The 25,399-nt window shown below is 36.7% G+C and overlaps 1 protein-coding gene across 1 annotated transcript in view; it reads left to right on the plus strand.

The window, feature by feature from the left end:
• The window catches only part of SUGCT (succinyl-CoA:glutarate-CoA transferase), a 1,111,985-nt gene that overhangs the window by 760,128 nt on the left and 326,458 nt on the right, over positions 1 to 25,399 (plus strand). The gene's annotated exons all lie outside the window — the stretch shown is intronic.

Below are 25,399 nucleotides of genomic sequence, written 5' to 3' on the forward strand. Positions count from 1 at the left end.
TCCCCAGTCATTCTCTTTGCCTCTGTCAATGGAGGAGGTAAAGTTTTGGTGTCTGAATAAATGAATTCTTTTTTTGGTTACTTTTCCCTGTAAGCAAGGATTTGGGTTTAGAAGCAGATTTGACTGAGCAGATATTGCGATCGCTAAAACTTGCACTGATCGCTAGGAGAGCCTTTAGTAATCATATTAATCATATTACACACACATCTTTAGTAGACAATAAAAAAGGCAGAACCTTCCATTAATACCATGGGGGAGCTCCACTGTTTGGGAACTTTACACACGCTATAGCTATCTTGGCCAAATATAAATAAATGATCTTTTGGTATTATATGGGGAAATGACCACAATGCACAGTATTTATTGGGAATTACAAACACTATAACTTGTCTATATTTAAGTAAGAATTATGTTTTATCCCTAAATTAGAAATTTTGAACAGTCTATACAGGTGTACTAAATTAATTGATTTAGAAAGACAACCCTCTGAGGGGAGGTAAAATGTTTGTTCAGTTAGGTTTATAAGGCAGTGGTGGGCCGTAATGTTTTATATGCCTGATGAAACGGTCTGTGAACCGAGAAACGCGTTGCAATACTGGGGTATGATTGGACACCCCATTATCCACTTTTAATAGCAACTACTGTGTTGTTGTTTTTTAAAAAATTTGCTTTTAATAAAATTTGGATATTTTATTCTATGAGTGTATTTCTGCTACCCACCATTTGCCTTTTTTGATATACAAGAGATCTACCTGGACACCTTCTGTTTGGGTGAGCTGCCACACCTATCCCAATCTGCAGCCTGCCTCTACAAGCACATTGGTGTGCTCCTGGAGTATCTGAGTACCATCATTTCTAAAGAATTACTACTGGTTATATCATTAATAGTCTGCACATGTAGTGCCTGTATTTTGTGTCTCTACTATAGCACCGGCACTTCACACTAAGAGCATTGTCGAACGGGTGAGCTGTCACACCTCTATAATTCTGCAGCCTGCCACTACCAACACATAAGTGTGTTTTTGGAGTATGTGAGTACTCATTTGGCTTTATACTTTTTTCCAATTTGATTTTCCTACTGACGATATGATACGACATGAGGCGCCCCTCTATTTCTCTTCATTCCTTATAGGATTTGGGTTTAGCTAACTCCACGTCAATCTCTTCAGTAGAGTAGTGGTGGCTTTTAAGCAGTTAGGAAGTTGTGAGGTAGTCCTTACTTTGTTTCCTAACATATTACTTCCCTTGTTATAGAAAGCCAGAGTTGGTTACTCTGTTCTTTCTTTTTTTCTACAGATCTCTGTAAGGAGTACATGTCCTTTCACCCCTTGTGAGCTGTCGTCCTGCCTGACAGTTGGATTACAGGTAAGTGCGTTTGTCTTCTAGGTATTAGAGACTTGCACTTCAAGAAAATTTTGCTGCAATTTTTTTTGGTACATTTTATATCCTTTAGTTAGGATTTTTCTTGGCAGGGTGCAGGCACTGTTGACTTGGAGACTGAAGGGTTAATAAGGGCGTTTTCAGGATGTATGCTTAGCCTTTATTTTTATTTCTCTTGTGGCTTTTATATGGGGGCTTGTTTGTGCGCTCAAGTATAGAGCTTGCAGCTGCATGCAGGTCACAGCTTTTAATTAACTTTAGTATGTGTAGACAGTGAATATGCCGTTCAGACCTTTTTCTCTCAAGATGTAGGCGTGTTTTTGTACAGACCGTTCTATTTTAAACATGTTGCCGGTCTTTTAGTAGAAGCGCACGCTTTTTATTCACCTGTGTTGTTGTTTGGGCTGGATGGTCATGTGGCCCGCTCTTCCGCTTTCAGTTTACTAAGCGGAGTGAAGTCTTTGTTTTTTCCGGCATTACTGATTTAGTGTGTGACAGGAAGGTTCTGTGTATGGTTCTCCTTTCGATTTTTGTCTCTGGAGTTCAGGTAGGGCATCCCAGTATATCTGTGGTGCAGAGGTAGCCTGTATTTGATATTGTTTTTTTTTTTTTTTGGTAGCATTTTTTTGCTGTAAGTTTAAATGTTCCTCTTAAAGTGACAGTATTTTTTTGTATTTAAACAATTTTTTTTAATTTTTTCTAAATTGTTTTTTCTTGAGGGAATTTTTTATATGCTATATAGATATGGATCAAGAATCCCCTGCTTGTGATAGATGCCTGTTATGCCTTGAGGCACGAATTGCTTTGCCTATGCAATTCTGTGCTGTTTGCTTAGATAAAGCTTTGCAAAATAAAGATAAATTGTTGCCCTCTGAGCCCAATGAAGTCTCTCAGGTTAATGCTGTTCAAGCAATGTCACAGCTTTCTCCTTTAAATGCCCAAAGCCTCAATTGTGTCACATGCAGTGCCCTGCAGTTCCTATCAATCTTCTGGAGGGGTATATTCGTCTGCAGATTTTGCTGCACAGATATCTTCTGCGGTATCTGCGGCATTATCTGCTTTTCCTGTATTGGGAAAACGCAAGAGAAAAACTAAACACATCAGATAGTAAGGTGTCTGTTTTAGCTGCTGATACGCAGGTTGTCCTCCCTCATAAGTCTGATGGGGAGGATACCCCGGTAGCTTCTGAGGGTAAAATCTCAGATTCAGACAGTGTAACTCATTTGCCTGATACTGGAGAGGTAAACTTCAGATTTAAGCTTGAACACATTTGTGTATTGTTGAAGGAGGTATTGGCTTCTTTGGACAACTCAGATTCATCTGTCGTTGTCAACCCTAAGAAATCTAGTAAACTTAATAAATGCTATGATGTTCCTTCCTCTGTGGAAGTTTTTCCTGTTCCAGACCGTGTGACAGAGATTATTTCACAGAAATGGGAGAAGCCAGGGATTCCTTTTGCCCCATCTTCCGTCTTTAAAAAGATGTTTCCTGTTGCTGACTCCATTAAGGATTCATGGCGCACGGTGCCTAAAGTAGAAGGGGCTATTTCTACTCTGGCTAAGAGAACTACAATCCTTATAGAGGGTAGCTGTTCCATTAAGGATCCCGTGGACAAGGAGCGGGAGGCTTATTTGAAGAAGATATATGTTCATCAGGGCCTTCAATGGCAACCTGAAGTTTGTATTGCCACTGTAGCGAGTGCAGCATCTTATTGGTGCAATGCCTTGTCTGAGTCTATTTTATAAGAGACTCCGTTAGAGGAGATCCAAGATAGGATTAAGGCTCTCAAATTAGCCAATTCCTTTATTTCTGATGCTAACATGCAAGTTATTAGACTGGGAGCCAAAATGTCTGGCTTCACTGTCCTAGCCTGCAGGGCTTTGTGGCTTAAATCTTGGTCAGCTGATGTTACCTCTGCTTCTGGCGCTTCCTTACAAGGGTAAAACCTTGTTTGGACCTGGTTTGGCAGAAATTATTTCTGAGATTACGGGTGGGAAACGGTCTTTTTTACCTCAAGACAAGAAGCATAGACCTAAAGGACGTCAAAGTAATTTTCGTTCCTTTTGTAACTTCAGAGGTCAAAAGTCTTCTTCTTCCTCTTCCAAGCAGGAATAGTCCAAGTCTTCTTGAAAAACCAGTCAGTCTTGGAACAAGGGGAAGCAGTTTAAAAAGTCTGCTGCTGAGTCTAAGTCAGCATGAAGGCTCTGCCCCAGGTCTGGGATCGGATCAAGTGGGGGGCAGACTTTCCCTGTTTTCTCATACATGTATACAAGATGTCCCAAATCCTTGGGCTGTGGACATAGTATCTCAGGGTTACAAAATAGAATTTAAATCTTGCCCTCCTGGGGCAGATTTCACCTCTCAAGATTATCAACAGACCAGGTAAAAAGAGAGGCATTCTTGAACTGTGTTTAGGACCTTTTTATCCTGGGAATGATTGTTCCAGTTCCAGTAAGGGAACAGGGTCTGGGATTTTATTCAAATCTGTTTGTGGTTCCCAAGAAAGAGGGAACTTTTCAACCCATTTAGGACCTAAAGAGTCTCAACAAGTTTCCCAGGGTACCGTCCTTCAAGATGGAAACCATTCGTTCCATTCTTCCTTTGGTTCAAGAGGGTTAGTTTATGACAAATATAGACCTTATGGACGCGTATCTTCATGTTCCCATCCACAGGGATCATCACAAATTCCAGAGATTTGCTTTTTTACACAAATACTTTCAGTTTGTGGCTTTTCCATTTGGCCTTGCCACAGCTCCCAGAATTTTCCCGAGGGTTCTGGGGGCTCTCTTGGCAGTGATCAGGCTGTGGCGCCATACTTGGACAATATATTGGTCTAGGCACCATCTTTTTCAACAAGAAAACTCTCATACAGAGATCTTGTTGTCTTTTCTACGTTCCCATGGTTGGAAAGTGAATCTGGGAAAGAGTTCCCTTGTTCCAGCTACAAGGGTGGTTTTCTTAGGGACTATAATAGATTCCGTATCTATGAGAATTTTTCTGACAGAGGTAAAAAAATCCAAGATTCTTTCCTCTTGCCTCTCTCTTCAGTCTACTGTTCGGCCGTCAGTAGCTCTATGTATGGAGGTAATTGTCTGCAAGGTTTTTCTGAGTCGGTCATTGTGACTATGATCCAGGCTCGCAAGCCTGTTACTCTAAGTATTTACCATAAGGTATGGTGTAAATACCTTTATTGGTGTGAATCAAAAGGCTTCTCTTGGAGTAGGGTCAGGATTACTAGGATTTTGTATTTTCTTCAGGAAGGTCTGGAGAAAGGGTTGGCAGTTAGTACTCTGAAAGGTCAGATTTCTGCATTATCTATTTTGTTACACAAACGTCTGTCGGATGTGCCAGATGTTCGATCTTTTCATCAGGCCCTGGTCAGAATCAGACCTGTATTTAAACTTGTTACTCCTCCTTGGAGTCTTAATCTTGTTTTAAGAGTTTTGCAGCAGGCCCCGTTTGAGCCTATGTGTTCCATAGATATTAAGTTGTTATCTTGGAAAGTTTTGTTTCTTATTGCTATCTCTTCTGCTCAGAGAGTTTTGGAACTCTCGGCGGTGTGTGTGTGTGTTTTTTGTGTGTTTTGTGTGAGTTTTGTGTGTGTGTGTGTTTTGTGTGTGTGTTTTATGTGTGTGTTTGTGTTTTGTGTGTGTGTTTTGTGTGTGTTTGTGTGTGTGTTTTGTGTGTGTGTGTTTGCTGTGTGTATGTGTTTTTTGTGTGTTTTGTGTGTGTGTGTGTGTGTTTTGTGTGTGTGTGTTTTGCGTGTGTGTGTGTTTTGTGTGTGTGTGTGTTTTATGTGTGTGTTTTTGTTTTTTGTGTGTGTGTGTTTTGTGTGTGTGTGTGTTTTGTGTGTGTGTGTGTTGTGAGATTATACAATGCTGGGGGCATGCGTCAAACAGCCTAAGAGAGAGAACAGCAAGAGGGATAAATGTAGAGCAGACATATTAAAGCGTCAGTAAAGTCAGAATTAAACTTTTATGGTTTAGAAAGAACATGCAATTTTACAAACTTTCCAATATACTTCTATTCTGAAATAAATTTTGTTCTCTTGTTATTTTTTATTGCAGAGTTAATCTACGTAGGCTCATAAGAGCTCAGGAGAGTGCATGTGCCTTTAGCACTCTATGGTAGCAGTGTTAGCAACAATTTATAAGACTGTAGCAAACAATGTTGCAAAACACTGCGGCCATAGAGTACTGAAGACACATGCACACTCCTGAGCTCCTATAAGCCTATCTATATTTACTTTTCAACTAAGGATACCAAGATAACAAAGCAAATTTGATAATAGAAGTAAATTAGAAAGTTGTTTTTAATTACACGCTCTGTCTGGATCACTAATGTTTATTTTTGACGATATTATCCTTTTAAAACAGTTACAAATACAATATTAACATATTAATATTATTTAAAAAAATAAAAAGTGCATTGTCTATGCATTATAAGGAGTAATGTGAAATATTTTGGTCTAGGCACCATCTTTTTCAACAAGAAAACTCTCATACAGAGATCTTGTTGTCTTTTCTACGTTCCCATGGTTGGAAAGTGAATCTGGGAAAGAGTTCCCTTGTTCCAGCTACAAGGGTGGTTTTCTTAGGGACTATAATAGATTCCGTATCTATGAGAATTTTTCTGACAGAGGTAAAAAAATCCAAGATTCTTTCCTCTTGCCTCTCTCTTCAGTCTACTGTTCGGCCGTCAGTAGCTCTATGTATGGAGGTAATTGTCTGCAAGGTTTTTCTGAGTCGGTCATTGTGACTATGATCCAGGCTCGCAAGCCTGTTACTCTAAGTATTTACCATAAGGTATGGTGTAAATACCTTTATTGGTGTGAATCAAAAGGCTTCTCTTGGAGTAGGGTCAGGATTACTAGGATTTTGTATTTTCTTCAGGAAGGTCTGGAGAAAGGGTTGGCAGTTAGTACTCTGAAAGGTCAGATTTCTGCATTATCTATTTTGTTACACAAACGTCTGTCGGATGTGCCAGATGTTCGATCTTTTCATCAGGCCCTGGTCAGAATCAGACCTGTATTTAAACTTGTTACTCCTCCTTGGAGTCTTAATCTTGTTTTAAGAGTTTTGCAGCAGGCCCCGTTTGAGCCTATGTGTTCCATAGATATTAAGTTGTTATCTTGGAAAGTTTTGTTTCTTATTGCTATCTCTTCTGCTCAGAGAGTTTTGGAACTCTCGGCGGTGTGTGTGTGTGTTTTTTGTGTGTTTTGTGTGCGTTTTGTGTGTGTGTGTGTTTTGTGTGTGTGTTTTATGTGTGTGTTTGTGTTTTGTGTGTGTGTTTTGTGTGTGTTTGTGTGTGTGTTTTGTGTGTGTGTGTGTTTACGGTGTGTATGTGTTTTTTGTGTGTTTTGTGTGTGTGTGTGTGTGTGTGTTTTGCGTGTGTGTGTGTTTTGTGTGTGTGTGTGTTTTATGTGTGTGTTTTTGTTTTTTGTGTGTGTGTGTTTTGTGTGTGTGTGTGTTTTGTGTGTGTGTGTGTTGTGAGATTATACAATGCTGGGGGCATGCGTCAAACAGCCTAAGAGAGAGAACAGCAAGAGGGATAAATGTAGAGCAGACATATTAAAGCGTCAGTAAAGTCAGAATTAAACTTTTATGGTTTAGAAAGAACATGCAATTTTACAAACTTTCCAATATACTTCTATTCTGAAATAAATTTTGTTCTCTTGTTATTTTTTATTGCAGAGTTAATCTACGTAGGCTCATAAGAGCTCAGGAGAGTGCATGTGCCTTTAGCACTCTATGGTAGCAGTGTTAGCAACAATATATAAGACTGTAGCAAACAATGTTGCAAAACACTGCGGCCATAGAGTACTGAAGACACATGCACACTCCTGAGCTCCTATAAGCCTATCTATATTTACTTTTCAACTAAGGATACCAAGATAACAAAGCAAATTTGATAATAGAAGTAAATTAGAAAGTTGTTTTTAATTACACGCTCTGTCTGGATCACTAATGTTTATTTTTGACGATATTATCCTTTTAAAACAGTTACAAATACAATATTAACATATTAATATTATTTAAAAAAATAAAAAGTGCATTGTCTATGCATTATAAGGAGTAATGTGAAATATTTTCACAAGGCATTCTTTACTATCACTTTTTAGTTTGTTTTTATTCAAATGTTAAAAAACCAATAATTTTTAATAAGTTTGAGTATAATGTGATTTTTTTTTGCATACAGATATTTTTCTTACGTTTTAAAGTTAGTTTAAAAGACATTAAGACAATACTATACATGTATGTATTACTCTTATCAGGACAATATATATATATATATATATATACATTTTATATCCTTAAACTTCTTTGGCCAAAGTATGTAAGCTTACCTGCCCATAAAGACTAATTCCATAGGGCAGTGGGTAGTGACACAAAATATGCAGTTTTTCCCCAAAGCACTGCAGAAGGTTCATGCCTATCTAGTCATGGTAAAAATAGACCCTTGAAGGGACACTGTACACTAGATATTTCTTTGCATACATTTTCTGTAGACGATCCGTTTATATAGCCCATCTGGGAGTGTTTTGTAACAATATATTATATATATATATATATATATATCCTATATTTTGCTTTTTTTTATAACATTCACTTAGATTACAAGTTTTGCGTTCGTGTTTTAACGCTGAAAAAATTGCAATTTCAGCGTTAAAACAGTAATGCAGCCATTACGAGTCTTGTCGGTATAGCTATACCGCAAGCAGTTTAGCCTGTAATGCAACGTCAGTCCCGCATTTAAAAAAATTACGTTTTTGCGTGGGATTTCCATAGCGCTGCCATTACAAGTTTTGCGGTGAGGCTAAAACGCTTGCGTTGCAGCCTATACTGACACGATCCGTTCCGCAATCTGAGACCAGTAGTTATGAGTTTTGCGCAACAAAACTGTTACACAAAACTCATTATTAAAGTGTTACAAAGTACACTAACACCCATAAACTGCCTATTAACCCCTAAATGGAGGCCCCCCTGCATCGCAAACACTATATTAAACCTATTAACCCCTAATCTTCCGCTCCTGACATCGACACCACTAATACAATTTATTAACCCCTATTCCGCCGCTCCCCAACATCGTCACCACTATAATAGTTATTAACCCCTATTCCCCCGCACCCCAACATCGCCCACAATATAATAAATATATTAACCCCTATTCCGCCACTCCCCAACATCGCTGGCACTAAATAAAGTTATTAACCCCTAAAACTCTGGCCTCCCACATCACTGCCACTACATAAACCTATTAACCCCTAAACCGACAGCCCCCCACATCACAAAGAACTAAATTAAACTATTAACACCTAAACCTCTGGCCTCCCACATTATTGCCACTAAATATACTATTAACCCCTAAACCTAACAACCCCCTAACTTTAAATTAAAATGACATGATCCCTATCTTAAAATAAATAAAAATGTACCTGGGTAATGAAAAAAACCCCCCGAAGTTTAAACTATAAATTAAACTAACATTACTATTATACTAAAATTAAAATAACTATCAATTAAATAAACTAAATTACACATTAAAAAACCTAACACTACTAAAAAAAATTAAATCTACAATTACAAAAAATAAAAAATACTAAATTACAAAAAATAAAAAATACTAAATTTCAAGAAATAACAAACACTAAATTATGAAAAATAACAAACGAAATTATCCAAAATAAAAAAATTATGCCTAATCTAATAGCCCTATAAAAATACCCCCCCCCTTAAATTAAAAACCCTAGCCTACAATAAACTACCAATAGCCCTTAAAAGGGCCTTTTGTAGGGCATTGCCCTAAAGAAATCAGCTCTTTTCCATGTAAAATCAGCCAATAGAATTTCATTAGCTCTTATCCTATTGGATAATTTGAACAGCCAATAGGATTTCAGTAGTTCTCATCCTATTGGCTGATTTGAATTTAAAAAATCAAATCAGCCAATAGGAATGCAAGGGACGCCATTTTGAAAAGGTTCCCTTACATTGAAGATTCAGTATATGGCGGCGACCGTATGAAGAGGATGCTCCGGCCCAGATGTCTTCAGGATGGACCCGCTCCGTGCCGCCGGGATGAAGATAGAAGACGCCGCCTGGATGAAGACTTCTCGCCGCCTGGATGTCCGGACTTTAGAAACTGTAAGTGGATCGTCGGGGGTTAGTGTTAGGTTTTTTTAAACTTTTTATGGGTGGGTTCTTTTTTTAGATTAGTATTTGGGCGTTCTTAAAAGAGCTAAATGCCCTTTTCAGGGCAAGAAAAAGAGCTGAATGCCCTTTTAAGGGCAATGCCCATACAAATGCCCCTTTTAGGGCAATGGGTAGCTTAGGTTTTTGTTAGAGTTAGGTTTTTTATTTTAGGGGGTTGGTTAGGTGGCGGGTTTTACTGTTGGGGGGGTCTTACAAAAGGCCCTTTTAAGGGCTATTGGTAGTTTATTGTAGGCTAGGGTTTTTTATTTTGGGAGGGGCTTTTTATTTTTATAGGGCTATTAGATTAGGTGTAATTGTTTTTATTTTGGATAATTTTCGGCTAGATTACGAGTTGTGCGTTAGGGTTAAAAAGCAGCGTTAAGAGGTCCTAACGCTGCTTTTTAACGCCCGCTGGTATTACGAGTCTTGCAGGGACAGGTGTACCACTCACTTTTTTGGCCAGACTCGGAAATACCGCAAATCCACTTACGTCAATTGCGTATCTTATATTTTCAATGGGACTTGCATAGCGCTGGTATTACGAGTCTGACCAAAAGTGAGCGGTAGACCCTCTCCTGTCAAGCCTGATACCGCATTTTAAAGTCAGTAGTTAAGAGTTTTACACTACAACGCCGTAGCATAAACTCTTAACTAAAGTGCTAAAAAGTACACTAACACCCATAAACTACCTATTAACCCCTAAACCAAGCCCCCCCCACATTGCAAACACTAAAATAAATATTTTAACCCCTAATCTGCCGAACCGGACAGCACCACCACTATAATAAATATATTAACCCCTAAACCGCCGCACTCCCGCATCGCAAACACTAGTTAAATATTATTAACCCCTAATCTGCCGGCCCTAACATCACCGACACCTACCTACATTTATTAACCCCTAATCTGCCGTCCCCAACGTCGCCGCCACTATAATAAAGTTATTAACCCCTAAACCTAAGTCTAAGTCTAACCGTAACACCCGCTAACTTAAATATAATTTAAATAAATCTAAATAAAATTACTACAATTCACTAAATTATTCCTATTTAAAACTAAATACTTACCGATAAAATAAACCCTAAGCTAGCTACAATATAACTAATAGTTACATTGTAGCTATCTTAGGGTTTATTTTTATTTTACAGACAAGTTTGTATTTATTTTAACTAGGTACAATAGTTATTAAATAGTTATTAACTATTTAATAACTACCTAGTTAAAATAAACACAAATTTCCCTGTAAAATAAAACCTAACCTAAGTTACAATTACACCTAACACTACACTATAATTAAATAAATGAAACAAATTAACTAAATTAAATACAATTAATTACAATTAAATAAAATTACATAATAAAATAAAAGTATGAAAAAAAACCAAAACACTAAATTACAGAAAATAATAAAATAGATACAAGATTTTTAAACTAATTACACCTACTCTAATCCCCATAACAACCCCCCCCCCCAAAATAAAAAAGCCCTACCCTACCCTACCCTAAATTACAAATAGCCCTTAAAAGGGCCTTTTACGGGGCATTGCCCCAAAGTAATCAGCTCTTTTACCTGTAAAAAAAAAAGTATAAATACCCCCCCAACATTAAAACCCACCACCCACACAACCAACCCTACTCTAAAACCCACCCAATCCCCCTTAAAAAAAACCTAACACTAACCCCTTGAAGATCACCCTACCGTAAAAAGTCTTCACCCAACCGGGCAGAAGTGGACCTCCAGACGGGCAGAGGTCTTCACCCAACCGGGCAGAAGTGGACCTCCAGACGGGCAGAAGTCTTCACCCAACCGGCAGAAGTGGACCTCAAGATGGGCAGAAGTCTTCATCCAGACGGGCAGAAGTCTTCATCCAGACGGCATCTTCTATCTTCATCCATCCGGCGCGGAGCGGGTCCATCTTCAAGACATCCGACATGGAACATCCTCTTCTAATGATGGACGATGACTGAATGAAGGTTCCTTTAAATTACATCATCCAAGATGGCATACCTTCAATTCCGATTGGCTGATAGAATTCTAATCAGCCAATCGGAATTAAGGTAGAAAAAATCCTATTGGCTAATGTAATCAGCCAATAGGATTGAAGTTCAATCCTATTGGCTGATCCAATCAGCCAATGGGATTGAGCTGGCATTCTATTGGCTGTTCCAATCAGCCAATAGAATGCCAGTTCAATCCTATTGGCTGATTGCATCAGCCAATAGGATTTTTTCTACCTTAATTCCGATTAGCTGATAGAATTCTATCAGCCAATCGGAATTGAAGGGACGCCATCTTGGATGACGTCATTTAAAGGAACTTTCATTCAATCATCGGCCATTGTTAGAAGAGGATGCTCCGCGTCGGATGTCTTGAAGATGGACCCGCTCCGCGCCGGATGGATGAAGATAGAAGATGCCGTCTGGATGAAGACTTCTGCCCGTCTGGAGGTCCAGTTCTGCCTGGTTGGGTGAAGACTTCTGCCCATCTGGAGGTCCACTTCTGCCTGGTTGGGTGAAGACGTCTCACGGTAGGGTGATCTTCAAGGGGTTAGTGTTAGGTTTTTTTAAGGGGGGATTGGGTGGGTTTTAGAGTAGGGTTGGTTGTGTGGATGGTGGGTTTTAATGTTGGGGGGGTATTTGTACTTTTTTTTACAGGTAAAAGAGCTGATTACTTTGGGGCAATGCCCCGCAAAAGGCCTTTTTAAGGGCTATTTGTAATTTAGTGTAGGGTAGGGCTTTTTTATTTTATTAGAGGGATTAGAGTAGGTGTAATTAGTTTAAAAATCTTGTATCTATTTTATTATTTTCTGTAATTTAGTGTTTTTTTTTTTCGTACTTTAGATAATTTTATTTAATTGTAATTAATTGTATTTAATTATAGTGTAGTGTTAGGTGTAATTGTAACTTAGGTTAGGTTTTATTTTACAGGTAAATTTGTCTTTATTTTAACTAGGTAGTTATTAAATAGTTAATAACTATTTAATAACTATTGTACCTAGTTAAAATAAATACAAAGTTGCCTGTAAAATAAAAATAAACCCTAAGTTAGATACCATGCAACTATTAGTTATATTGTAGCTAGCTTATGGTTTATTTTATAGGTAAGTATTTAGTTTTAAATAGGAATTATTTAGTTAATTGTAGTAATTTTATTTAGATTTATTTAAATTATATTTAAGTTAGGGGGTGTTAGGGTTAGACTTAGGTTTAGGGGTTAGTAACTTTATTATAGTGGTGGCGACGTGGGCGGCAGATTAGGTGTTAATAAATGTAGTTAGGTTGCGGTGACATTGGGGGCAGCAGATTAGGGGTTAATAAATATAATGTAGGGTTCAGCGATGTTAAAGGCAGCAGATTAGGGGTTCATAAGTATAATGTAGGTGGCGGCGGTGTCCGGAGCTGCAGATTAGGGGTTAATAATATAATGCAGGTGTCGGCGATGTCAGGGGGGGCAGATTAGGGGTTCATAAGTGTAATATTAGGGGTGTTTAGACTCAGGGTTCATGTTAGGGTGTTAGGTGTAGACATAAAATGTGTTTCCCCATAAGAATCAATGGGGCTGCGTTAAGAGCTAAACACTGCTTTTTTGTTTTTTTTCTGCCGGCTCTCCTTCATTGATTCCTATGGGGAAATCGTGCACGAGCACGTTTTAGCAGCTCACCACTAACGTAAGCAGCGCTGGTATTGAGGTGAGATGTGGAGCTAAATTTTGCTCTTCGCTCACTTTTTTAACGCCGGGTTTGTAAAAACCGTAATACCAGCATTGTCTGCAAGTGAGCGGTGAGCATAAACTGCTTGTTAGCACCGCACAGCCTCTAACGCAAAACTCGTAATCTAGGTGTTTGTTATTTTTCGTAATTTAGTGTTTGTTATTTTTTGTAATTTAGTGTTTTTATTTCTTGTAATTTAGTATTTTTTTATTTTTTGTAATTGTAGATTTTTTTTAGTAGTGTTAGGTTTTTTTAATGTGTAATTTAATTTATTTAATTTATAGTTATTTTAATTTTAGTATGATAGTAATGTTAGTTTAATTTATAGTTTTTTTTTATTTCCCAGGTAAGTTTTTATTTATTTTAAGATAGGGATCTTGTAATTTTAATTTAAAGTTAGGGGGTTGTTAGTTTTAGGGGTTAATAGTTTAATTTAAATTTTTGCGATGTGGGGGGCTGTCAGTTTAGGGGTTAATAGGTTTATTTAGTGGCAGTGATGTGGGAGGCCAGAGGTTTAGGGGTTAATAACTTTATTTAGTGGCGGCAATGTCGGGCTGCGGCAGAATAGAGGTTAATATCTTTATTATAGTGTGGACGATGTTGGGGTGCGGGGGTATAAGGGTTAATAACTTTATTATAGTGGCGGCGATGTCGGGGAGTGGCGGAATAGGGGTTAATCAATTTTATTGGTGGCGGCGATGTCGGGAGTGGCAGATTAGGGGTTAATAACTTTATGTAGGTGTTAGCGATGTCGGGGGCGGCACATTAGGGGTGTTTAGACTTGGGGTTTATGTTAGGGTGTTTAAACATAACTTTTTCCCCCATAGACATCAATAGGGTTGCGTTACAGAGCTTTTCATTTCGCGATCGCAGGTGTTAGTTTTTTTCTAACACTCTCTCCCCATTGATGTCTATGGGGAAAGCGTGCATGAGCACGTCAAAGCAGCGCTTGGATTTTGTGCAGTATGGAGCTCATCGCCACCATATTGCACGCACAAGGCGGCTTTTGAAAATCTTGTAATGGCAGCGCTATGGAGGGTGAAATAACGCAACTTTTGTTGCATTCGATTCACACTCTCTGTAGCGCAAAACTTGTAATCTAGGTGATTGTGCTGATTTTCAGACTCCTAAGCAAGCACCAACGAATCAGATGTAATTGTAGACCCATGTCTACAGACGCCTGCTCTTGTTTGTGTAATGGGTGTTCTCATATGCAGGGGAGGGGGAAGGGTCTGCTCTTCCTGATTTCTCAGCCCCTTTCAGTTAGTGTCCCAGCCTAACCTCATTAACAATGCTAAACTGTGAGCTTCAAAGTAAGTTTTTAAAAGTTTTTATACTTTTTTTTAGATCAGTACCTATGCATATTCTTCTTTATAGTATTGGCTATTACATGCAGTTATATGGAAATTAGTGTATACTGTCACTTTAAATACAACTTCTAAAATAGCCATGCTGTCTGGAGCAGTCTGCTTCACCCCCTCTTTCCAGTGTTTAGACACAGGCATTGTATTTCAACTGAGCTCATAGCTTCTAGGCATGCTCCAGCAGATAATCACTGTGCACTTTTGCATTCTACCAAAGCAACAATAGATATAGATACAGCCATAGAAGAAAATTTTGGGGGGAGTTAGAGCTTTACAATTCAGAAAATTAAAAGAAAGGGTTAATTGTAAAGGTATGTAATTTAAAGTACATATTATTATATTTTGTCTCTATCCCTACTTGTTTTATGTCCCTTTAATGAATATTTACATTGGTCCTCATTCCTTTTGTTCTGTAGACTCCAATTTTAAAAGCACGGTATAGCAACAAAAGATAAATGAATAATAAACTGTAAACAATGGCTAAAGTGATCACAAAATAGTAAATTTAAATTATTCTATAATGTATTTTGGAGAGAATGTTAAATAACTCTTTAGAAAAAGATGTTTAGTATTTTTTCCCATGTCTCAAAGATCAGTATAGTACCACTATCTATAATTTAGGTTTATAATCTTCAGCATTTAAAAAAAAGTGTGGTAATATGAAATTGCAATATTTTCATTGCAATCGGTTATAAATCCTTCTGATTTGCATATCAGTGCATTTAATGTCTTAATATTCAGTTATGATTTAAAACAGCAATATCTTTTTTTATAGAAAAAGAGGAAAATGCATATTACATAATCTGTAGTTTTAAAAAAAAAAGGACTAACCTGATATTTACAGCATGCTGTTTTATAGCTTTCAAGGTTGTAAATCTGGACATCTGTTCATAACAAGAGAAGGTAATGCTTTGTATGACAATTATTTAATATAAGAGGTCAATCGTTTATATAAAAATACCATATGTAAAAAGTGCAATAATTGCATTTTTTAGCAAGTGTTTCATCCGACCTTGCTAAAACTATTACCTACATTCTATAGAAAACAGGTGTATATCACATTGTAACCATTCCTCATTCAAGGAAACTTTGAGCATTTGCTGTTATTGCTAATCATTGTAATAGTTGAGGAAATACCTGAAGATAACTTTTTAATTTGTAGGGGGGGGAAATGGCCAAAGCAAGATTTAAACCTTCAGTGTAGTTTCCAGAATGTTATTTTGCCAGAGACCCTGCCAAATCACCATAGAGGGATAGCATAGCATCAATACAATGAGAAAAAATAAGCCCTTTTTCTCAGTTTTCTAAACTATACATATAAAACCTACTATTTAGAAAGTGCATAGACTGGCATTTAACATGCCTTTGAAGGCGATGATGTTTTTCCATACTAATAGAAAGCACCTGTATATTTAGGTAAGTTAATTGCCAATGGAGGCAAGCTAATTGCCAGTCTTTTTTATTTGCAGTTTAGAAACTTAAAGGATCATTAAATACAAAATAATTACACAGTCAACCAATGCATAATAAAAAGACAATTCAAAAGCACTTAGAACCTGATGATATAAAGCTCTCCACTCAGACAAGATTATATAAAATGACCCTCCAACACTGCATGATCCCAAGTGAAATTCTAAAAAGGTACTCTTCGCTATACTTCTCCAAAAGGGCGTGCCCTGCATTTTTGTATCTGAAGGAGAGACAAGCCCAGTGCAATATAGCACCGCTATAAGTGCTTTGTTTTTTATATCAATTTTCTCTTCAGAATACATTTTATAACATTTAAACTTTCTATTTTGTATTTAATTTTATATACAGCAGTGTATTTATGATTGTGATTTTACAAATTCTGATTATGCTTTCACAGTTTCTGTCTAACATTAACAACTTAGGCTCATACTTTGTATAAGTATACATAACTTTTACAAATTGCATTATATTTTGTATTTCTTCTATTTAAAATAACATTGAAAAATTGTCAGCTTCAGTTTCCCAGGGAGCCTCATTGCATTCTATGCATTGCATTCCATAGAAAGTAATGAGGCTCTCTGGGATACATAATTTCAAAGGGAAGAGTAAACATGAAAACACCTGGTGCTGATATAACGTCTTTGTCTGCAGCAAATACAAATTAAACTAAAATGTATTCACTACAATTTAACTTATTTTTTCAGTAGTTAGTATCTGTTACTTTTCTGTCAGTTAAATGAGTATATTGTGAATTTTGAGCAAACTGTACCTGCATACAGCTAACAAGATAATTTAGTGAGAACAGCTTCTTTAAAATACTTACAGCATTTCACAATAATTGTGAGAGCTTCAGATATACCCTGGCAACTCACCCATTCAGCCCAGGGAACTCCCCTGTCCCTCCCACTTTCTGAAGCTCTGTTTTATTTTACAGTAGAAAAAATAGTGCAATGTAAGTTTTAAAACATACACAGAAATATGCAAAGTATGATCCTAATTTGTTAAAGTAACACAAACTGTCATAATATAATCAGAATTTGTAAAATCACTGCTGGATCAAAATCTAAATGCATTAAAATATAAAATAGTACAAAGATTAAATGTAAAGGAACCCAATCTGAAGTGTAAAGGAATATAAAATACAAAGTGTAAGTGTTACAAAACTCTCATATCATGCAGTGCTAAATTGTCTTTCCACATTCAGAAATGCAGGGAACGCCCCTTAGACAAGTATAGCAAAATCTGCCTGTCTAGAATCTTGTGAGAGATCTCACAGTGCAAGAGGGTTCCACCATTTGTCTTTTAGAATTTAGTGAGTTCAGCCCCTGTGAAGTCTCCACTACAATTTCTCTCCAAGCAGGATAATATTTTATCATCAGGCCCTTAGTCTGAATTTCAAATGAGTAGTAGAATTTTTTTTTCTGACAAATTTCAATGTTAGTTTAATTTTCCTACCCTCTGTATCATGTGAGAACCATCAGCCAATTACAAAATGCATATACTGTATGTATATATTGTGATCTATTACACATGCGCAGTAGGAGCCGGTATCTCAGAAACTGTGCATATAAAACTATTTTGCGTATTTTTATCATGGAAGTGCATTAGAAGGTTGTTTAACCCCTTAATGACCGCAGCACTTTTCCATTTTTTGTCCGTTTGGGACCAAGGCTATTTTTACATTTTTGCGGTGTTTGTGTTTAGCTGTAATTTTCCTCTTACTCATTTACTGTACCCACACATATTATGTACCGTTTTTCTCGCCATTAAATTGACTTTCAAAAGATACCATAATTTTCATCATATCTTATAATTTACTATAAAAAACATTATAAAATATGAGGAAAAAATGGAAAAAAACACATTTTTTCTAACTTTGACCCCCAAAATCTGTTACACATCTACAACCACCAAAAAACACCCATGCTAAATAGTTTCTAAATTTTGTCCTGAGTTTAGAAATATCCAATGTTTACATGTTCTTTGCTTTTTTTGCAAGTTATAGGGCCATAAATACAAGTAGCACTTTGCTATTTCCAAACCACTTTTTTTCAAAATTAGCGCTAGTTACATTGGAACACTAATATCTTTCAGGAATCCCTGAATATCCATTGACATGTATATATTTTTTTTTAGAAGACATCCCAAAGTATTGATCTAGGCCCATTTTGGTATATTTCATGCCACCATTTCACCGCCAAATGCGATCAAATAAAAATTTTTTTTCACTTTTTCACAAATATTTTCACAAACTTTAGGTTTCTCACTGAAATTATTTACAAACAACTTATGCAATTATAGCATAAATGGTTGTAAATGCTTCTCTGGGATCCCCTTTGTTCAGAAATAGCAGACATATATGGCTTTGGCTTTGCTTTTTGGTAATTAGAAGGCTGCTAAATGCCCCTGCGCAAAATACGCGTATTATGCCCAGCAGTGAAGGGGTTAATTAGGGAGCATGTAGGGAGCTTCTAGGGTTAATTTTAGCTTTAGTGTAGTGTAGTAGACAACCCCAAGTATTGATATAGGCCCATTTTCGTATATTTCATGCCACCATTTCACCGCCAAATGCGATCAAATTAAAAAAAACGTTAATTTTTTCACAATTTTAGGTTTCTCACTGAAATTATTTACAAACAGCTTGTGCAATTATGGCACAAATGGTTGTAAATGCTTCTCTGGGATGCCCTTTGTTCAGAAATAGCAGACATATATGACTTTGGCGTTGCTTTTTGGTAATTAGAAAGTCGCTAAATGCTGCTGCGCATCACACGTGTATTATGGCTAGCAGTGAAGGGGTTAATTAGGTAGTGTGTAGGGAGCTTGCAGGGTTAATTTTAGCTTTAGTGTAGAGTTCAGCCTCCCACCTGACACATCCCACCCCCTGATCACTCCCAAACAGCTCCCTTCCCTCCCCCACCCCACTATTGTCCCCGCCATCTTAAGTACTGGCAGAAAGTCTGCCAGTACTAAAATAAAAGATTTTTAAAAAAAAAAAAAAAAAAAAAAAAAAAAGCATATTTACATATGCTGTGTTTAGGATCCCCCTTAGCCCCCAACCTCCCTGATCCCCCCCAAAACAGCTCTCTAAGCCTCCCCCTCTGCCTTATTGGGGGCCATCTTGGGTACTGGCAGCTGTCTGCCAGTACCCATTTTGCACAATCAAATATTTATTTCATTTTTATTTTTGTTATTTCCCCCCCCCCCCCCCCGGACCAACCCCCACCACCTAAATAACGAATAAGGTGTTTTTTTTAAAATTACTCGTCCCACTTTTATTTTGGGACACATTTTTTTCTGTAGTGCAGCGGTCCCCACCCGGTCCCTGCCCCGGCACGCCCCCCGCGCGCACCCCCTCGTGCACGTGCGCGCGCCCCCGCGCGCGCCCGGACTTGCACGCCCACGATCCCGCCCCCCTCCACATGACAAGGGCCATCGATGGCCGCCACCCACCTCCCACACCGGCTCCCACCCACCAACGATACCGGCCATCGATGTCCGGTGCAGAGAGGGCCACAGAGTGGCTCTCTCTGCATCGGATGGCCATCTAAGGTTATTGCAGGATGCCTCCATATCGAGGCATCACTGCAATAACCGGAAAGCAGCTGGAAGCAAGCAGGATCGCTTCCAGCTGCTTTCCACACCGAGGACGTGCAGGGTACGTTCTCAGGCATTAACTGCCTTTTTTCTGAGGACGTACCCTGCACGTCCTCGGTCATTAAGGGGTTAAAATTGTGTGCTCTGTTTGATCATAGAAGTTTTATTTTGACTTTAGTGTCCCTTTAATACTGATGTATTTGTACAGTATATACAAATATAATGCACACTTATATTGTACACACAAATTGCAGACTGCTATCCCGCTGGGAGTAGAGGTTTACTACTTTTGAGAGTGAATGAGGACATCAGTTTGGCCTGGTTCAGTTAGCTGGAAAGTTTCAAGTTCTTCCAGACTGTGCTACTGGTACCTTTTATATGCAATGTTTTTTTGTGATTATACCAATTAACTTTCCATATACAGTATACTCTGTACTCTGGGCAATTCACCATTAGAGCACCCTCTTATTTGTGTTCATGTTTTATAGAAGAGCCTGTCTTGCACTGAGTTGTACTATTTAAAGATGAGCTTTTCCAAACGTTTGTGGCAACTAGACATGTGCATGGCGAAAAAATTCGGTTTGGATCGATTTGGAATTTTTCGAAGTTCGGTTCGGATCGATTCGAATTCGGAAAATTTTGAATAGATTCGTTTTGGATTCATTTCGGATTCATTTGGATTTGAAGAAATTCGTCTGGATTCGGTTCAATTAGGTTCGGTTCAGAAATTCGGAATTTCGGTAAGTGTTAGGTGGGATTACACTAGTATTATGTACTGTATATTAGGTGTAACCCATAGCAGAGTGATATAAACTTATATACTGTACAATACTAGTGTAATCCATGGCCATCCGAATTTACCGAATAAATCCGAAGTAATTCGGATTTATTCGCAAAATTCGACAGTATTTTAATTTGGAAATTCCGTTTGATCAGAATCGCCAAATTTTCCGAATTTCCGAATTGAACTGAACCGAATTGCACATATCTAGTGGCAACTATAGTTAAAATGTGTCAAGTTATCAAAGCTCAATATACATAATACTGTAGTGCAAAACTGAACACATTTATTATTCACCTTCCATTATACAATGTCTGTCTCCCTTTAAAAGATCAACTAATTTATATATATATTATTGTTTACAAATTACCTTTGTAAAAATATACAGACCTGCAAAATTTCATTGACATTTACATGTGTATAAGACACGTTGACTTGGTAAACATGTTGTGCCGAAAAGGAGACAGAGGTTCACTTTAAATCCACTTGTGTTCGGTTGTGCATATATTCCTTCCCTTCAAGAATTTGTCTGGAGAAGTATACTGCTAGTCGAAATTAGAGGATTTTACTGTGATATTGTGTCAAAACACCATATAATGGCGTGTATATACTCACAGCATATATTTCCAATGACCGGCTCCTAGTAAGTTCAAAGAAGGACTTTTCAGATTTTCTCATAAAAACTGTTTTATTGTGTACAACGCGTTTCAACGGACCCAGCCGTCTTTCTCAAGAGCATTTACAAATTTTAAAAGTGCTTAACAAACCAAGAATACCTTTCCGCTACACAGGCAGTCTTTAAATACATAATCAGTGACGCTACCCTTTGCCCCATTAGTGGAGGCCGGGTTTACACTCGTTAAAAAACAAACTTATAAATAAACCTAAATAATAAAAGTTATTAAAAATGATTAAAAAATTTAAACAGCATTTATCAAAATTATACTTTTGTTGAAAAATATCTATTGCTTGAACTTCTTTGCTTTAAAATGTTGCAGTTCCCTTTTGAACCGTTTTCTTTACAGTTGTCTTATATCAGGTCCGTTTAGAAATAGGGGAATCACATGACGTTAAGTATCCAATTAGAAGTATCTCAGTTAGAACATTATGCTTTACTAGCATTGGCTATAAATGCCACTTGCTGACTAAGTTGAGACAAAAATAAAGCTTGTATTAGATTTAGACATGTAACATTGTGACTCATTGAGCAAGTTAACCCAAATAAGCAGAACAATAAATCGGCTTATTATATATATATATATATATATATATATATATATATATATATATATATATATATATCATTTACTAACTGAATATAGCTATATGATATTTTAGGTCTTATCTTGTAGGATTAAATGACGTACGGATATAGATAATCTTTTATACTGTAACCCTTTAGCAAGTTAACCCAAATAAGCAGAACAATAAATCGGCTTATTATATATATATATATATATATATATATATATATATATATATATATATATATATATATCATTTACTAACTGAATATAGCTATATGATATTTTAGGTCTTATCTTGTAGGATTAAATGACGTACGGATATAGATAATCTTTTATACTGTAACCCTTTAGCCTGCTAAACTTAACATAATGGTTGATTTATACATTGCAAATTAATATAAAGGCAATTTTTTATCTTTATCACCCTATTGAAATTTCATACGAAAGCAGCAATTTTTGTATCTTTATTTAAACCCCAATGGGCATATTTTTTAGCATACATATCCATTTTAATTCCCTTTGATTTAGTTGCTTAGCCAGGTTACCACCTCTCCAATGCAGTTTAACCCTTTCAATTCCTATCCATATAAAGGATTCTTTTGTAAAAAGTTGGCAGTTATTGCAATGTAGTGGCACTCCATGATCCTCATGGTTTTTCTCAATTTTATTTAGATATTCCATAATTCCTGTCTTCAAAAATCTGGATGTTTGTCCCAAATATTGACATTTGCAGCCACATTTCAATAAATATATAACATTTTTACTTTTACATGTGATAAAATCTTTTATTTCATAATTTTTCACAGTGACTGTGCAGTTAATAGTTTTATGTGTTCTTCTGGTATAGTTACAGCCCTTACATTTTCCACAGGTAAAAAAGCCTGTCATATTACTGATTTGAAGTGTTTTTTGGGGGGGCTATACCTTTAATCATTGACGGTGCTAATTTTTGTTTGAAATTTTGTCCTTTTCTATATACAACCATAGCCTTAGTAGGGATCATGGGTCCCAGATATTCATCTTCTTTTAAAATGTGCCGGTGTCATTCTACAAATTTTTTAATTGTTTTATGCTCTATATTAAATGTGGTCACAAATTTTGGGAAATGATTAATGTTCTTATCTCTTTTGTTGTTTTTTAATAATGCTGATTTTGTTTTATTTTTTTATTTAATTTCTTTCCTGTTCTAAAGTTATATTATTATATCCCTTTTGTATAAATCTTTCCTTAAGAGTTATTGATTGTTGATCATATTCTTCTATTTTACTGCAATTTCTATGAATTCTTAAAAAATCACTTTTTGGTACTGCTTTTAACCAATTAGGATGGTGGCAGCTATCCTGCTTCATATATGTATTTGTATCACATTTCTTAAATTTTTTTTACTATGTACCATATTGTCATTGATATAAAGGGTAAGATCATGAAAGTTAATTTCATATTTATGATGTTCAGGGGTTAATATAACATGCTGATTGTTATTCTTAAGAACATTCACAAAGTTGGATAATTTTCCTTCTCTTCCTTTGCATATACAAATTACATCATCTATGTATCTATGCCAGGACACCAGGTCTGCACCAAATTCCATATTATGCCATACGTAATTGGTTTCAAAGAAATCCAAAAATATATTGGCATAACATGGTGCAAACCTGGTACCATTGGCAGTACCACAAATCTGTAAATAATAATTGTCATTAAACCAGAAAACAATGTGATGTAAAATAAAATCTATAGCTCTAATTATGAAATTTAAAAGTTTAGGTTCCAAATCTTGATCTTCCGACAGTTTCCATTTAACTGCTTCCAGTCCTTTCTTAAGGTTAATTATGGAATACAACGAGGTCACATCCATGGTGACCACAGAAAATGATCTTGCCAGGTTACATCCTGCATGATTTGTAAAACATGTTTGGTGTCTTTTAAATGTGATCTTGCCTTTTGTGCATATGGTTGGAGAAGGAAATCTATAAAAGCTGACAAGGTGGATGTCAAGGAATCAATACCACTTATAATGGGCCTACCAGTGTGTCTTGTAGCATGCTTATGTAATTTAGGTAAAAAATAAAATGTTTTTTTTTTTTTAATCTTCTTTAAATAAAAAATCAAGTTCATCCTTAGTTATTATATTCTGATTTTGTGCTTCTAGGAGAAACATATATAGTGTGGTAGTATATTCTTTTTTGGGGGTTTTATTTAAAATTATATAAATACTAGTGTCCCCCAAAAATCTATTGCCCTCTTCCATATAATGTTCTCTATCCAATATCACAACTCCATCCCCCTTATCGGCCTCCTTAATGACTATGTCCTCTCTTTTGTTTAAGGCTGTCAAAATTTTCATTTCCTGTTTTGTAAGATTTGAATATTTTTTATTTACTTTATTGGATCAATTGTCCATATCCCTCATAAGTAATTTATTAAATACCTCAATATTAGGACCTTTACTGTGACTCGGGTAAAATCTAGAAGGATTTTCAAATCTGTTTCTTGGATTCTCAGATATTTGATTTGGGATATATTGAATAGAGGGTTGTTTTACAAAAAAACTTTCACAGTTAGATTGAATTTGGTGTTCTTCCTCTCTTTTTCTGGTGTTGATCTAACCTTATCAGTGAATATCTGTTTGAATGTGTCCAGGCTTCCCTGTATGGTTGTTTCTTTTCTGTTCTGTTCCCCCTGTCTCCTCTGTGTTCTTCCTGATGATATGTGTACTGCTGATGTGATCCTCTGGGTTTTTCCCTCTCTTGTATTTTGACTCTCTTTTTTCTCCTCTTTTGTAAAAGGGTGATTTTCACGTGTTGTTTTAGGTGTATAGAAATGAGTGTAATTAGAAGTATAGTGATAGTCTCTTTGCTGTCTATATCCTGGCACAACATATCTATCTATACAGGCTCCAGGAGAGACTGTGGGAAGGCTGCGGTTCTACCATCAAAGGGGAGTAGCAATCCATATTGTACATATACGTTTGTTTCTAGACTTGGTAAACATAAGGCTATTCTGTGGATTACCTAAGCATACAGCTCTGAATTGTAGAAAACTTTCTGGTTTGTATCTGTTACAACAATATTTGTTTCAACATTTCTGTTAAACAGTGCATATTAGTACATTTTTAAAACTTTAACTTCTAATGGGTTTTGACAGCTGGCTTGATCAGGGGGTTTAATATAGGCACATAACTGACGAGGCTTGTAGGCAACAGTGTTTGATCCGAGGCTTTGGATAAGCATATGGCTAATAAGGATTGCAGGCCAACTGGTCTGATATGGGCATAAAACTTACAGGGGACATGAACAGTGTGTTTTTCTATCTGAGGTCCAATGCAGGCATATAGAGGACCCACGGGATCTAATCATGACTCAATCTTCTGTGTTTCCCAGATCAACCAATATTTTTGTTTAAGGACAATTGGCAAGCCTACCTGGTGAACCTTCTGGGAAATAAATAAAACAGGGTCCAGCCGTCCATACAGAAATAATGGTAGCAGTAGTGGCAGGCTGGGTGGTCCTCAGGTGTGGAACTCTAATATAAACACCCAGTATATTGCTTTATTAAAAAAAAATAGTATTGCTGTGTCAGAGTCTCTAGCATCAATAACTTACTTATATAGGCTCTGTATAATCATTAAAATACATGAGAATTATCCAGCAATTTT

The sequence above is a fragment of the Bombina bombina genome, chromosome 5 (assembly GCF_027579735.1).
Source record: "Bombina bombina isolate aBomBom1 chromosome 5, aBomBom1.pri, whole genome shotgun sequence".
In the NCBI taxonomy this organism is placed as follows: Eukaryota; Metazoa; Chordata; class Amphibia; order Anura; family Bombinatoridae; genus Bombina; species Bombina bombina.